This window comes from Leopardus geoffroyi, chromosome C2 (assembly GCF_018350155.1).
Source record: "Leopardus geoffroyi isolate Oge1 chromosome C2, O.geoffroyi_Oge1_pat1.0, whole genome shotgun sequence".
Lineage (NCBI taxonomy): Eukaryota > Metazoa > Chordata > Mammalia > Carnivora > Felidae > Leopardus > Leopardus geoffroyi.
Window position 1 is genome coordinate 94350894 of NC_059333.1, and position 14569 is coordinate 94365462.

The 14569-nt window shown below is 41.2% G+C and overlaps 1 protein-coding gene and 1 pseudogene across 6 annotated transcripts in view; one reads left to right on the forward strand and one right to left on the reverse strand.

The window, feature by feature from the left end:
• The window catches only part of FNDC3B (fibronectin type III domain containing 3B), a 359057-nt gene that overhangs the window by 284206 nt on the left and 60282 nt on the right, over nt 1–14569 (reverse strand). For 2 of the 6 annotated variants that reach the window (XM_045502970.1, XM_045502965.1), the window contains exon 1: nt 6743–6765. The exons of the other annotated variants lie outside the window; for them this stretch is intronic. The gene's annotated coding sequence lies outside the window, so the exon portion shown is untranslated. Of the gene's footprint in view, nt 1–6742; nt 6766–14569 lie in introns of those variants that run through there. 6 annotated transcript variants of the gene reach the window in all.
• Nucleotides 1021–14433, forward strand: LOC123610361 (annotated as a pseudogene).

Genomic DNA, 14569 nt, shown 5'->3' on the forward strand with positions numbered 1-14569 from the left:
GGAAGAGACAACAAATACATGCATTTAAGTCCATTCAGAAGTAAAGCCACATAAACTTTTTGTCATTCATAATAAAGTCCTCCCAAATATCAAATGCAAGGATATTTGATCAATGAACACTTTAATACTCAATGTCCAAACCAGGCAAAACTGTGGGACAAATCCTTTAATGACTGTCTCAAATCTGTCCCAGATGGGTATGACAGAAAACAAATATTTTTCTCATTCTTAAACCCCCCCATTCTGAACATTAAATATACTTCCCTCTCCCACAATTCCACCCAAAGAAAATCCTTCTCTGGAAGTATCAAATGATGCATAAAAGCCACCCAAGAGATTGTAAACTTTTTTATTTTAAATAGGTAAAATTTTACACTATTCATTATAACCCCATTTGGAGAAACTAATTATTTTAAGCACCAAACAACGAAGTCTTGTCCCAAGTAAGGAAGCACATTCTATAATAACAGGTCTTATAATTCAGTGTTAATAGTACCATCATGCTGTTTTATGAGGCAATTACTCAGTTCCTAAGCAAATAAAGGTACAAAACCCAAAGCCCAATAGTTTATCCTGATGAAGGAAACAGATTCTTGCTCAATAAAATTAACTAAGGTAATCCCATTGACACTGTCATGACATCACCGTTTGAGTAGGTCGAACGATGGAGAACTGATGTCCATGTCAATTGTATTCCTAATATACTTAATCCTACTAGTGCATGAGGAAAGACCAGCTACTTTCTCCAGACTGCTGATATTACACAGGCTTGTTTCTTAAGTGGAATGTTTTACTTCACGTTTCTTCCGAACTGCAGGCTGGATAAACAGGGCAGTAATTTACATCAGGGGTCTATGAAGCCTCTGGGGTGAAGAAGCACTCTCCTCTATCTTTTCTTCACTCCTCCCCAGGAAGAGTTCCAAGGCACTTGCTGGCACAGATTATGGCTCTGTCTTCTCTCCCTTCCCTGCTAAAGCAGTGAGGGGCCAAAGCCCTTTGCCACGCAAGCAGTCCCCGGTCATGTCACACGCGAGCACAAGGATGGAACCTGCACCTTTTTTCTCACCCAATGAGGCAGCAGGAGCAAACCAACTTCAGGGCCTGCCGGTAGGTCCCTGCAGCCTGGAGGTCCCGCCACTAGGCCAGAGAACAGTAAATGATGATGGGGGGCTAGGAGGAGGGGGGCCAGGACTGAGGTCCTTAGTCAGGACCTGCTTTGGGCTAAAGCTATTTATGCTCCACTGGTCCAACCCAGCTGCCTGATTTTCAGTATTTGGGGTTGAGACTCAAATCCAATTCACCAGTGCTATTTTATTCCTATTTGTCACTGTCTCTTGGGGATAACTGCAGGTACCGGGTAGCAGGAGACAGTTGTAATCCGACACAAAATTCAACCGTTCCTGGCCCGCTGGCCCTAATACCAAAGAATATCTCAACACCAACATTATATCTTACAGTGACAGTTGCAACGGAAGAAAGCTCCTGGTTGGTGCCATGTTACACAATGGGACTCGCTATTAACAGGACATAGCAATCCTGTCTTGCCAGGTAACACTCTTAAGCACAGATGTCAGTTCCAAATTATGGAGTTAAACTCTAGGCCCTGCAACTCTGGGCTTAGGGGAGAGACCTGAGGCCCACACGGGTTTTATAGACAGATGTAGGATGGGAGCCCAGAGTTGCAAAAACACCCGAAGAAACCCAAGTCCACCGGCAAAAAGAGGTAAGTGGCATTTGCTTTTGAAAACTGTACAGGCAATTCTGGTAATGCAACTATTCTATAAAGAAAAAAAGATGCCTGAATCCTTTTTTTTTTTTTCTTCCCCCCTACTACAATGGATTGTCTACTTCACAGATGTATAGTGGTTATTGCAGACTGCGGAGGGGAGCAGGGGAGGGGAAGGCAGGAGGAACTGCACATAAAATAAAGTCAACTATACGACCATCACTCAGATGGCAATCAGTGAGAATTTATAAACATCAGACACTCCTACTGTCTAAACTCAACCACACTGTTAGTCATGGAGGAAAATGGAAGGATGAATATAATGCATAGAAAGCCACTGTGAACCCTGGCACAGAGTCTCCCTTCTCCATAACCAAAGCTGCTGATCGATCCTCTTTTTTCCTAGGCCACTGGCTTGCTAAAAGCCGACGTCTGTTTTCTAATCTCTGAATTTTAGCAGACATAAACCAGACTTTATCCTGAGTGGAATATTAGGTAAGAGACTCATCGAGGTGAGGTGGTACACACAGCCAGCAATATTTAAATTCCCATTTCTAGGCTCCATATGCATACGTAGGAGAGTTTCATTTGCCTGAAATGCAAGAGATATATTGAAATAATCAGTAAGTTATCTCTAAGCAAGATAATGCCCGGGGCACCTGGGTGGCTCAGGTCATGATCTCGAGGTCTGTGAGTTCGAGCCCTGCCTCGGGCTCTGTGCTGACTGCTCAGAGCCTGGAGCCTACTTCAGATTCTGTGTCTCCCTCTCTGCCCCTCCCCCGTTCGTGCTCTCTCTCTCTCTCTCTCTCTCTCTGTCAAAAATAAATAAACATTAAAAAAAAAAAAAAAAAGATAATGCCCAGCTATTTAGCAAGGAAACCACCTCCAAGTTGTCCCTTAACATTATGACGGAATACAATTTCGCATCACAGATTGAAGGATAAGCGAAAAGGCAAGAAGGGGACTTCAAGAAAAATGAAAACCACAGATGCAAAACATAAAATAGGATACACACTAGTACCTTTTTGGTTATTTCCCAGTGATGAGGAGAAATGTAGCAAGTTTCCCCAATACAAAATGCAAAGTCAAATATTCAGGTATTAAAGTGGGAAAACCACACTGCCATTAAACATTGACAGTTAAAGAAGGTTTAAGTCCGGGGGCGCCTGGGTGGCTCAGACGGATAAGCAGTTAAGCATCCATCTTCGGCTCAGGTCATGATCTCACAGCTTGTGAGTCTGAGCCCCACATCGGGCTGTCTGCTGTCCGCACAGAACCTGCTTCAGATCCTGTCCCCTCTCTCCCTCTCTCTCCCTCCCCTGCTCGCACTCTCTTCCTCTCTCAAAATAAATACTTCAACTTAAAAAAAAAGAAGGCTAAATCCAGCCAGAAGACTTGGGAAGGCTTACTAGGCATCAATCATTCAATCGATCAGCTCCTGAAAAGGTGAGTCTCCTGTGTTTGGACTGGTAACCCAAATAAACTGCACCGGTCCTCCATTGGAACAGGTGTGCCTCAACCCCACCGCTCTGAGGAGACCCATGTGACATACCCAAGAGACCCCATATGACTTTTTAATGGAATGAAAAGATGAAGCAATAAATGTGGAAGGCTTACTACCCAAACAGTTGACCATGAGGACCAAAACTTACTCTATTTGCAATGACTGTGGATGGAAAGTCACACATCTTCATTACAGAGAAGGCTGGCCATAACTTTAGTTTTTCTCAGGGATGTGGGGTCACTGTTTACAACAACACTGTGTGCAATCACAAGGTGATGTGTTAAGGAGTTACTGAAGCATTTTGACCTTGTACGCAGAGAAATTCATGCCTACTTTTTGGGTTTTTTCCTCTTTCTCATTAGGCAACACTGCAAACCATCCCTCCTCACATTTCAGGATGGTATCCTAAATTTGCTGTCTTACCTCTTCCTTGGGCTCCTTAGGAAGCCAGACTGCTAGTCATGTACACGAGTAGAAAGAAACAGTCTCTGTGGGGTCACTGAAGCTCCCCTATGTGCCTTGAGCCACCTTCCTTGACCATTTGCTGATTATCAGCTCTAAGAGAAGCTGAATGGCCAGATGTGTGATCTCTGGAAAACTGAGCTGTAACTGTTTTTTATTTGAGTCAGAAAGTCTCATGACAAACCACCCTGACAAAACATTCATTTTTCTGGTCTGGGTTCTTTCTCCCCTAGACAAATGTGTATCCGGGCTGGCCAAATGGATCACGGAACTCAAGTATTTCAGACAAGGCTGTACCACATTCACACCGTCCCCTTCACACACAACAGAGTTCTTGCAAGGATCTCATTCTTTAGACCACTACCCTTTACAAATAAAGAATAAATGTGCTGCAAGACTAATGAGAATTAAAAAATGGAAAATGGATGATCTCTATTACAATGCTTTTTTCTAATCCTCTGAATTTATTTACTTATTTATTTATTCATTCATTCATTCATTCATTCATTCATTTATTTATTTATTTTTACACAGGGCCCCAAGGTTTCACTCCTGTTCTTTATTTTGTTCTTACCCATACCCATGCTTCCATTTCAAAGAATTCGGTAACAACCACAGGCCTTCACAACCTCTCCCCCTAACCACACATCCTAACACTAAAACCACAAGTGCTTCATGCCCAGCTAGTTCTGTCTTCTGACTGACAGGGGAGGGACGCCACACGAGCACTTGTGGTTAACTTCCCCCTCTCCTGCGAGAGCCAGTCGTTTGCCACCTTGATTACCTGCTAGCAAGGCCCAGCACTAGGGAAGAAGTCCTGAGCTAACAGCAGGCGTGGGGGCTGGGCGCTCTGAGAAACGAACAGATCCTCACTGTTAGTTAAGACATTTAACTCCGTCCAAATATGCCCCAAAGCTTTTAAAGAACACCTTATTTTAAAAGAATATTACAAAAGGTCTTCAGTTTTTACATTACTCTAGGCAACTGGCTTATTACTTTTTCCTCTTATTTGGCTTTCCCAACTCCAAGTCTAAAAAGGTTTTCCATGGTATTTTGGCCCCAGCCTATACCAAGAAACACACTGGCCAAATTCATGAAAAACTGGATTCTCAGGAGAGAACCGCAGATCCATTTCCAAAGGCCAGAGAAAGCAATTATATATGAGGAAGCTTTTCTAACTTGAAAAAGCCAAAGCCCTAATCGCTGTTGGGAGAGTTTTTAAATCGGTGAACCTGGTCTTCAAATTAGTAACAAAATGTCCTGGTCCCTCACTCCATGGGCCGATGACCCAAATTTCCTTACATTAATTCAAAATGTGAGTGGGCAGTACAGTACACAAATTAGTTTCAGACGACAAGAGAAAAAGAAACATAACAACACCAAAAGGAGCAAAGTATAACCCTCAGAACCAAAGGAGCCCACACAGCTGCAGGAGAAGGAGGGGACTCTCTGAGGTACATCTCAAGTCAGGCCCTGAGGCACAGGCTCCCAGGCTCACTTTACCTACACTCTGACGTTGTTTTTGACTGATTTCTAGACGATCCTAGGGAAGTGTCTAAAAAGCAGATGCGGTGAGGAAACCAATAAGAAGAACGCACATGATCAGCGTTAACTTTTCGCCTCCATTCTGCATTTTAAAATGCACTTTCAGAAACCAAATGGGTTCCTTGATGAGTGGGACATTGATGAAAACATATCAATTACGGGAACTTTTTATAAAGCAGTTGGGCAAATAAATAATCTACTAAATATTAACCCGTAATTAATTATTTTATTAAATTTTTATTAAAATTAACATTTATTGTTTATTATTAATATTTATTAAAATATTAATCTAAGTAATACTAATTAGATTGATTTTTTTGGCCTAATAAATACTCTTCAAAATTCATGCCACTGAAGATAACTGTGATTCCATAAGGTTTGTATTTTTTCCAATAAAACAGAGATTAACCAATCACATTCACATAATCTAAACAGCATGTAAACATTTGGCCTGCAACATGCTTGTTCTACAGCCAGAGAAAAATACTGTCATGGGTACATTAGTAAAACCATAGCTTGATTCACACTTCAAGAAAATTTCCTTCTCTACTAAAAATATCAATTGACTTCTAACACTGTGGGCCAGCTTTTAGAAAATTGTTACAAACGTCCCAGAGAAACGTTCTAGCCATTTACACAATACTAATAAGAAAAAGCAACTTTTTCTTGTTGCAAAGGCAAGAAAAACCCCAGCAGTAGTCAGAAAGACAAAAGGACAAACTAACTCAATCATGGAAGATGGGGGGGGGGGGGGGGGGTTACTTTACCAAGTTGTGTTTGGGGCAAAAGGGTGCTACGAGGTAACTAAGAGATCACTGTATTCTTTTACAACAATATAACTATCAGGTAGCTAATGCTTTATGAGTGATTACAAGTTTCTAAATGGCTAAGTCTAATAAAAATTTATTATGACAAACATTTGTGCAGCTGATTTACATTTGTCCGTGCCGTGGCTGTAGTAAAACAAAACAAAACAAAATGTAGAAAAGTCAGAATTATGACAGAGAATCACAGAGCAGAGAAAAAAGAAATAAAGAAAAACTATGTTCACGAACCTTGTCTCATATGGGTGGCCTTTATGCCCATATGCCATCAGTCAAAAGACTGACAACTTCCTAATGTGTGGTCTCCCTTTGTAAGCTTTATTAGCAAGATTCAGAAAGACAAAGAAGGAGGGAGAGAGCTCAGAGAGAGGAGGGGAGAGAAGGAAAAAAGTTAGCTGTACACATTCCTGACAACTAATACGATGTCAAAGTATCATTTGTTATTTTATCTTCCTCATCAGAAAAACCTCTTTCCTTACTGCTCCACACTGGTTTTAAAAGGTAAACCCCTGGACCGGTATTTCAAGACCTGGAAACTCTGAAAATGGTTGTCATTTCTAGCCTTCAGAGCAAAACTAGAAAGAAACAGCTTTCTAATAATAACTATGGAAACACCAATAGCATCAATAGGGGAGGAAAAGCGATTAAAACAAAACAGAAACACTGTGCAATCATCTTTACCTCTGGAGCTGAGAAAAATCTGCCCATCGATCAGCACACATCTGTTTTTACCACCTCCCTGCGCCTATGAGAGGAGAGTTTTTCTCTCCCTTCTCGGCAACATGAAACCAGCTCCCTGCGCCTGGCTCTGCCCATGCAGATTAGCATGTGGCCATTTACAAACCTGGACGTGAGAAAGCTGGGTTGGTTTTAGTGTTTTTTCTTGCCCTCACCTCTCCCGTACCGTGGACTGGAAAGGTACTTGGAGACAGGAAAACACTCCCCTTTGCTTTTTAATAAATCAAATTAAATTGGGGGGGGGGGGGGAAGGATATGGAGAGGGACTATGGATTTTTATCTGAAATTTTCACAGCCCCTTGGCTATCAAGAGCTCAAAGGACCAGTGTGTTATGGTAAAAAGCATTACCATAGTCCGTAGGACTTCAGGACTGAGTACTGACTGCAAAGCCTGAGTTCTAATCCGGGGTTTGCCCATTTACTCTGAAGTTGAAATGTCCCCTTTCATAAAAGGACAAGAGTATAGATTAGCCTTTAAGGTTCTTTTCTGCTCTTAACAGACCACACTTTCAAACACCACTGCTGACTTAACACAGATTAAACTCAAGCTAGAAAGAGGCTTACTCAAACTCTGAAAACCTATAGTTGCTCTTACTTGTGAAAGTAGAACCTGAGCCTCGTGCATAAAAGGGAGGAAGGATCTAAGTAAAATGTTGGAAAAAAGAATGTATTGAGCAAACGGCGATGGTAATCACTGTGTTTTTATGCCAATGAAATCTAATTTTACAGCTGAGTTCCACACAGCTGTGGAAGAAAGACTCTTGCCACGGCTTGCCACGTGAATGAAAGGAGGAGGGGTGATCACTGTTCAAGCAGAAAAACCTCTTGAGACATGAGCAGTACCTGTAGGTATGCACCCAGCTGGTTGGTTGAGGCACAAATTGTCTGGAATTTGTCTTCTTGTCTGATATGGGTTCATTAGCGAAGTTAAATCACGGTCGTCTAAAAAGTTCTCAGCCTTAAAAACATTCTTGCTTTTTGCATCCAATTATAAACACAGGACATTCAGGTGCAGTGTTTAAATCCACAAAGAAATCCTGTGAAATCGAGTTCAGATTAAAACCACCACCACCTCCCTGGATTAAAATAAATAATGGCTTAAGCAACAAGTAAAAAAGAATTGTCCACTGTGATCTGGGGAACAAGGAGGGATGCCAACTTGTCTAATATATAGGCCTTGCCTTCAAGAATACATACATGTTTGTGTGTGTGTGTACTTTTAGTTTGCCTTTGCCTAAATGGCAAAGCACACCCATGTCTGAACTCAAAACTACTACGCAGGGGTGCATGGGTGGCTCAGTTGGTTAAACATCTGACTTCGGCCTGGGTCATGATCTCGCCATTCCCAAGTTCGAGCCCCACGTCAGGCTCTGTGCTGACAGCTCAGAGCTTGGAGCCTGTTTCAGATTCTGTGTCTCCCTCTCTTTCTGCCTCTCCCCATGCTCTGTCTCATGCTCTGTCTCTCTCTCTCTCAAAAAGAAATAAACATTTAAAAAAAAAAAAACCCTACTATATAGAAGGCACCGTTTTTGGTGGGGGAAGGGGAGTCTATATATCTACAGATTATATGTAAACACTATACTAATCTGAGGCTACTTTTATAATTCTCCATAAATAATACAGAGGTTGCTTCCATAACTCAATACGTCCCAAATCTTTTAAAAAACATAAAACCGGGGCACCTGGGTGGCTCAGTCGGTTGAGCGAACGACTTCGCGGTCCGTGAGTCCGAGCCCCGCGTCGGGCTCTGTGCTGACAGCTCAGAGCCTGGAGCCTGTTTCAGATTCTGTGTCTCCCTCTCTCTGACCCTCCCCCGTTCATGCTCTGTCTCTCTCTGTCTCAAAAATAAATAAACGTTAAAAAAATTTTTTTAAATAAAAAATAAAAATAAAAAATATAAAACCTATAGGAAAAAAAAATTACAGCACTGTATATTTACAGTCTCTGGACCTGAGTTCCACATCCGCATATACGTAACAACTCAGTTCTGCAAATATTAGCTAAAAAGGAAAGGGGACCCATCTACAAACAAAAGCTTAACGAATGTTTGTTTGGTTTGTTCAAGTTTGAAGTTTGCTTTGTTTGAAGTTTACATATGTAATTAGACATTTTTATTAGAACACCTCAACTCCAGCTACACTCAGCACAATAAATCTGACCTCCCAAGGATGACACTCTAGCACCTGCAATGAAACATTCCAAAGCTATGAGCCCTTATTTACACACATATCCAACCTAACTTTCCCCACATACTTTATCCATGGATGCAGGTAACTGAAAATACATATTTTCAATGAAATTTGGACTTGTATGGCTCTTTCTTTATATCCTTTTCTATAGGGCATTGAAGAAAAGTCTAGAAAACTATAGTCCAAGAATGTAAAGGTCATTTCTTTGAGTTTATTTATTTTGAGAGAGACAGAAATAGCGTGAGTGGGAAAGGGACAGAGAGAGAGAGAGACAGAGAGACAGAGAGACAGACAGAGAGACACAGGATCCCAAGCAGGCTCTGTGCTGTTGGAGCTTGAACTCATGAAACCATGAGATCATGACCTGAGCTGAAACCAAGAGCTGGACCCTTAACCGACTGAGCCACACAGGCACCCTTGGAAAGGTCATTTCTAAAGCCCCCTCCAGTTCTAAGACCTCCTACCACCATACCACCTACCTCCAAACTGCATGAGAAGGTAGAAAGAGATGAGATGTGAAGTCAGAAGACAAGCTCTCCTTCCCAGCACCCGCAACTCACTCCTTACCCAGCCCTCAGGCACCACTATCTGCCTGAAACCCCCACAGCACTGCCTGTCCTCTGTGGTTCAGGGTATTCCTGCACAGGATGTCTGCATCTCAGTTTCTGCATCTGTAACAGGGGTGCTTAACATGGCTTCTAGACTCCCCTTTAATAAAATCCCAAACGTATTAAGAATTAAGTTCACATTTGTGCAACCACTGAGTACCTAACAGCCACACATAACACCCTTTATTTGGGGGTAAAAATGTGTTACAAGCACCAAACAATTGACTGCTTTCTGGGAAAGGGTTAGAAGAAGAGCTCCGAAGCTCTTCCTTTAGCCTGGGGGGGGGGGGGGGGGGGGGGGGCGGGTGGCAAGAGTTCTGTGTGAACCACCTCGCACTAATGCTCATCCAGCTTCACAATATTCATGTGAGGTGGGCGGTGTTCCTTTTTTACATATGTAGCAACTATTGAGTAATCTGCCCAAGGAGACTCAAATAGAAAGTGATGGTAAGAATAGCCAACTGATTATAACATTCAAGATTCTCCCAAGGAAACGCAAAGTGGACAAGCTGATGCAGAATTCACAGGTTAGTGGCTTTAAAAATTATATAAAACATTATCATGGTGTTTTGCAATGTTCATCGTTGTTGAATCACTGTTGTACACATGCAACTAATAAACTATTGTGTGTCAACTGTATTTTTATTTTTATTTTTTTTTAAGTTTATTTATTTATTCTGAAAGAGAGGCAGTGGGAGGGGCAGAGAGAGGGAGGGAGAGGGACAATCCCAAGCAGGCTCTGTGCTGTCAGTTCGAACCCACAAACCGTGAGATTATGACCAGAGCCGAAATCGAGAGTTGGATGCTTAACAAATGGACTGAGCCACCCAGGCACCCCCTTTTCTTTTCTATTTTTTGTTAATGTTTATTTTTGAGAGAGAGAGAGCATGCACACATACACACACAAGCAGGGGAAAGGCAGAGACAGACAGACAGACACCAAGGATCTGAAGCAGGCTCCACGCTGTCAGCGAAAAGTCCAACACAGGGCTCCATCCCATGAGCAAGGAGATCTCAACCTGAGCAGAAGTCTGACACTTAACCAACTGAGCCACCCAGGCACCCCTTCCTTTTTTTTTTTTTTTTTTTTTTAATTGAACAAGCACATGACACAAAATTCAAAAAGTAACTTTCAAAGCCACTCAGTAAAAGTACATTTCTCACCTATCCTCCACTGCTCCCCATACAACAGCAACAACTCTGAATTTTTGATGTATCCTTACCAAGGTACAGATTTAATAATTTTTAAAACATTTTTAAAGTAGCTTAAGGAAGGTTAAGCAAATTCATTGTATTAGCATGTAGCCCAGATGGTTAAAAGTTAACCAGGGAGGGGGAAAAACCCCTGCATAAACCATATTTTAAACTAGTAGAGTGATACTCTCCATGGTGACTGTTAATGAGATGTGCCAGGACTAACCACAAAAGCAAGAATGCAGCTGACCGAATTATTGATGAGGTGGTTAGAATAAGGCCTTTCGTACAAAGGGTTTCGAGATTCTATTATTTTCAATATCTCAAAAGGACTTAGTTGAAAGATACCTTCTAAAATAGCATTATAAAAGGACCCGAACATGGGGCGCCTGGGTGGCGCAGTCGGTTAAGCGTCCGACTTCAGCCAGGTCACGATCTCGCGGTCCGTGAGTTCGAGCCCCGCGTCGGGCTCTGGGCTGATGGCTCAGAGCCTGGAGCCTGTTTCCGATTCTGTGTCTCCCTCTCTCTCTGCCCCTCCCCCGTTCATGCTCTGTCTCTCTCTCTCTGTCCCAAAAAAAATAAATAAACGTTGAAAAGAAAAATAAAAGGACCCGAACAAAATTATCATCTGTTGGCTGAACAAATATTTGTTGAGCACCCACTGTGTACCAGTCACTGTACTAGAATCCTAGGATTCTAGAAATACAGGCACGGGGTTAAGCAGCATTACAGTGAAATGTTACACTGGATAACTAAAACAGAATCCAAGCTGGATACTTCTGATGAAACAACACAGAGTCAACAGACCTCCATGCTCTATGAACCCTTTCATCGGAGATAAACTCCAGTGTCTAAATTTGGTTTCCCAGCTGTGGCCTCTTTTCTCGACTTAAGTGTTCCAGAAGAGGAGTTTGTCTTCAAAACATGCCCCCTACCTCAATCTTCACTTCTGATCAGCCAGGAGGATACTAAAATTGTTTCTCGAATCAGCTCATATAGAATTCAACCATGTTTACGTTACATACCCAGTTTTGTTTATGTAAACAGATGTCATAGAACACTCTTTATAAGGAAAACAATCTGCACCATTAAGATCGTTGGTGTTTTGTCTATTTATACTTAAGTATGTATTTCAAAGATTTCTGACATTTCATTAACAATCGTAGGTGTTGGTTCAATTTTTTTTTTTTTTTTAATATCTCATTCTTTTCTCCACCTCTAAGGTGGAGGGGGTGGGTGTCAATGAGAGAATACTATAGGATACACTGAAAACCAGCATGGTGTTATTTCTTGAAGAATCACTACAATTGATGACATTCTCATAAGCAACTTGGTATTTCACTTAAAGTGACTAAACACAAAACACACACCAGGTGTTTCTTTGAGCTTAAAACCTACTGAAACAGAAAGTCCACATGAAGTGACAAAACTCGCAAAGAAACAAATTAGCAGGTGCAAAGACTCATGTAAGGAAACATCTATTTACTATTTCAGATTAACTTATTACTATAAAATTTTAGTATGAGATAATATATGCAACCACATTACTAATTTAGACCAACATTTTTTAAAAAAACACAAAAATGTGGAATTCTTTAGGAAAACTATTTTCCTCTTCTCAAGGGGAAAAAAAAAAAAAAACTGTCACGTACCACAGAACATTAAGGAGGTTGGTTTTCCTAGATGAAGATAATGACTCCTATCCACGTGCTTTACGTGCAAGTGGATGAATCTAAATGTTAGAATGTATGATGCCTGCCTATATTCTAAACACTCCCTGTGAACGAGGAGGACATCATTAATTACACTAATATAATTTATTAAGAAAATATAAGGGGGCTACATTTATTCATTTAATAAACACCTAGGTTCTGCTCAGTGCAAGATACTTTTAATCTGAAATCATGCAAATTCTAAACCTGAGGAGTCTGTTAAGATGTCAAAATCTTTCCAGCAAAACAATTTTAAATGTCAACTCGGATACAAAACCCGTATTCTCCAATTCAATTTTCATATTTCCCATAATGACAATGCATGAAAGACACACGCAAAAAATATTGCCATGAATGTCACTGAAGAACTCAGAAGCATGGGAATGAAAAAGACAAAGAACATTTTAGGGTTATTAATAGTTCTCACCTCAGGATCCCCACAAAAGGGTCCCCCACACCACACTGTGAGAACTACTGCACCAAACTAAGCTGCTTAGATGTAAAAGAAGAAAATTTTAAGTTCACTCTCTAGTAGACAAAGATGGCTGTCCTTATATTATAGTCTGTATATTCACAATTCACCTGACAGATTCTGAACAAAATTATTAATCCAAATGAAAAGCTATCCAATTCTAGCAGGGATTTCTCTCTTTAGGACTTTATGTTACACTCTTTAAAGCACTTTGGGGAGGGGCACACTGCCAGTGCAGAGCCTATTTGGGATTCTCTCTCCCTCCCTCCCCTCCTCCCTCTCTGCCCCTCCCCTGCTAGCTCTCTCTCTCTCTCTCTCTCTCTCAAAATAAATAAACAAACTTAAAAATAAATAAATCAATCACTTTGGTGAAACACATTCATTTGGTAAAATCTTGAAGGAAGTAAGAACAGTAGGCTGGTGGGATAAGAAAATGGATGTTGAGGGCCAGGTCCCCCTCTGCAAGGATGGTCAGCAAAACTGGAGGTCAGGAACAGGGGAGGACCAGATTCCAGTAAATCCAGGCCTGCTAGATGGGACTCCCATTCAACCTCTCCTGATCAGATTCATGCCCTGTACTCAAAGCAAATAATCAAGCTCACAACAATCATCGTGGACATGATAAAGTTCCCCAGGTCACACATAAGGCCAGCATGCTAGCTCAGTTCATCATCCAGCTGGTCTGCTTTGTAGGGAGGCTGGAAAAGAGTCATTCTACTGGGAAAATGTTTACTCTTTCAGATGGAGAAGGGAAAACATGAGACCATTGAGTTGATGCCCCTTGATGAAGAAATCTCTGGAATCATGGAAGTAGCTGGAAGAGTTAAGAGCCAAGGCAACCATCATGTGTGCATCTTATGTCCAGTTTAAAGAAGATAACCATCCTTTTGATCTTGGACTTTACAATGAAGCTGTGAAAAATACCCATGAGTTCCCTCGGTTTTTTCCTTTGGGGGTTGTACAATATGATTGATCTTGATGATTTTTTTATGATTGCAAATGAGCTACACTGAATACTATTTAAGGAGGCCCCGGATATTTGAAGGAAAGATTTCTATGGTTTTTAGTATTTAATTTGTTCTCTTTGTAATGTCTAACAGAGTTAGGTAAATGAAATTAAAATCTCTTTTTTTTTATTTATTTATTTTAGAGACAGCAAGCACAATTGGGGGAGAGAGAGACAGAGACAGAGAGAGGGAATCTTAAGCAGGCTCCATGCTCAGCACAGAGCCCGATGCGGGGCTCAATCCCACGACCCTGGGATCGTGACCTGAACCAAAATCAAGAATCAGATGCTCAACTGACTGAGCCACCCTGGTATATGGTCAGATAATCTGCAAGAACAAAGAAGTTGCCCTGAATTTACTTTTCTGTTTTATTAACAAAAGTTTAAATGGTTTTTAAAAGATCTCAAGTCCAAGGAATAAAGACAAAAATTTGTGTTGCCATTCCCAAGTAAGAATCGTGCCTGCTCTGATCGCTAGACCTTCGTTTACTGCTCAACGCCATCATTCAAAATCCAGAGACAACTTGATCTAGTATCTTCTAGGGTCACTAACTTATTTTCTTTTGCCTCAGCCTATTATGTCTTTCAT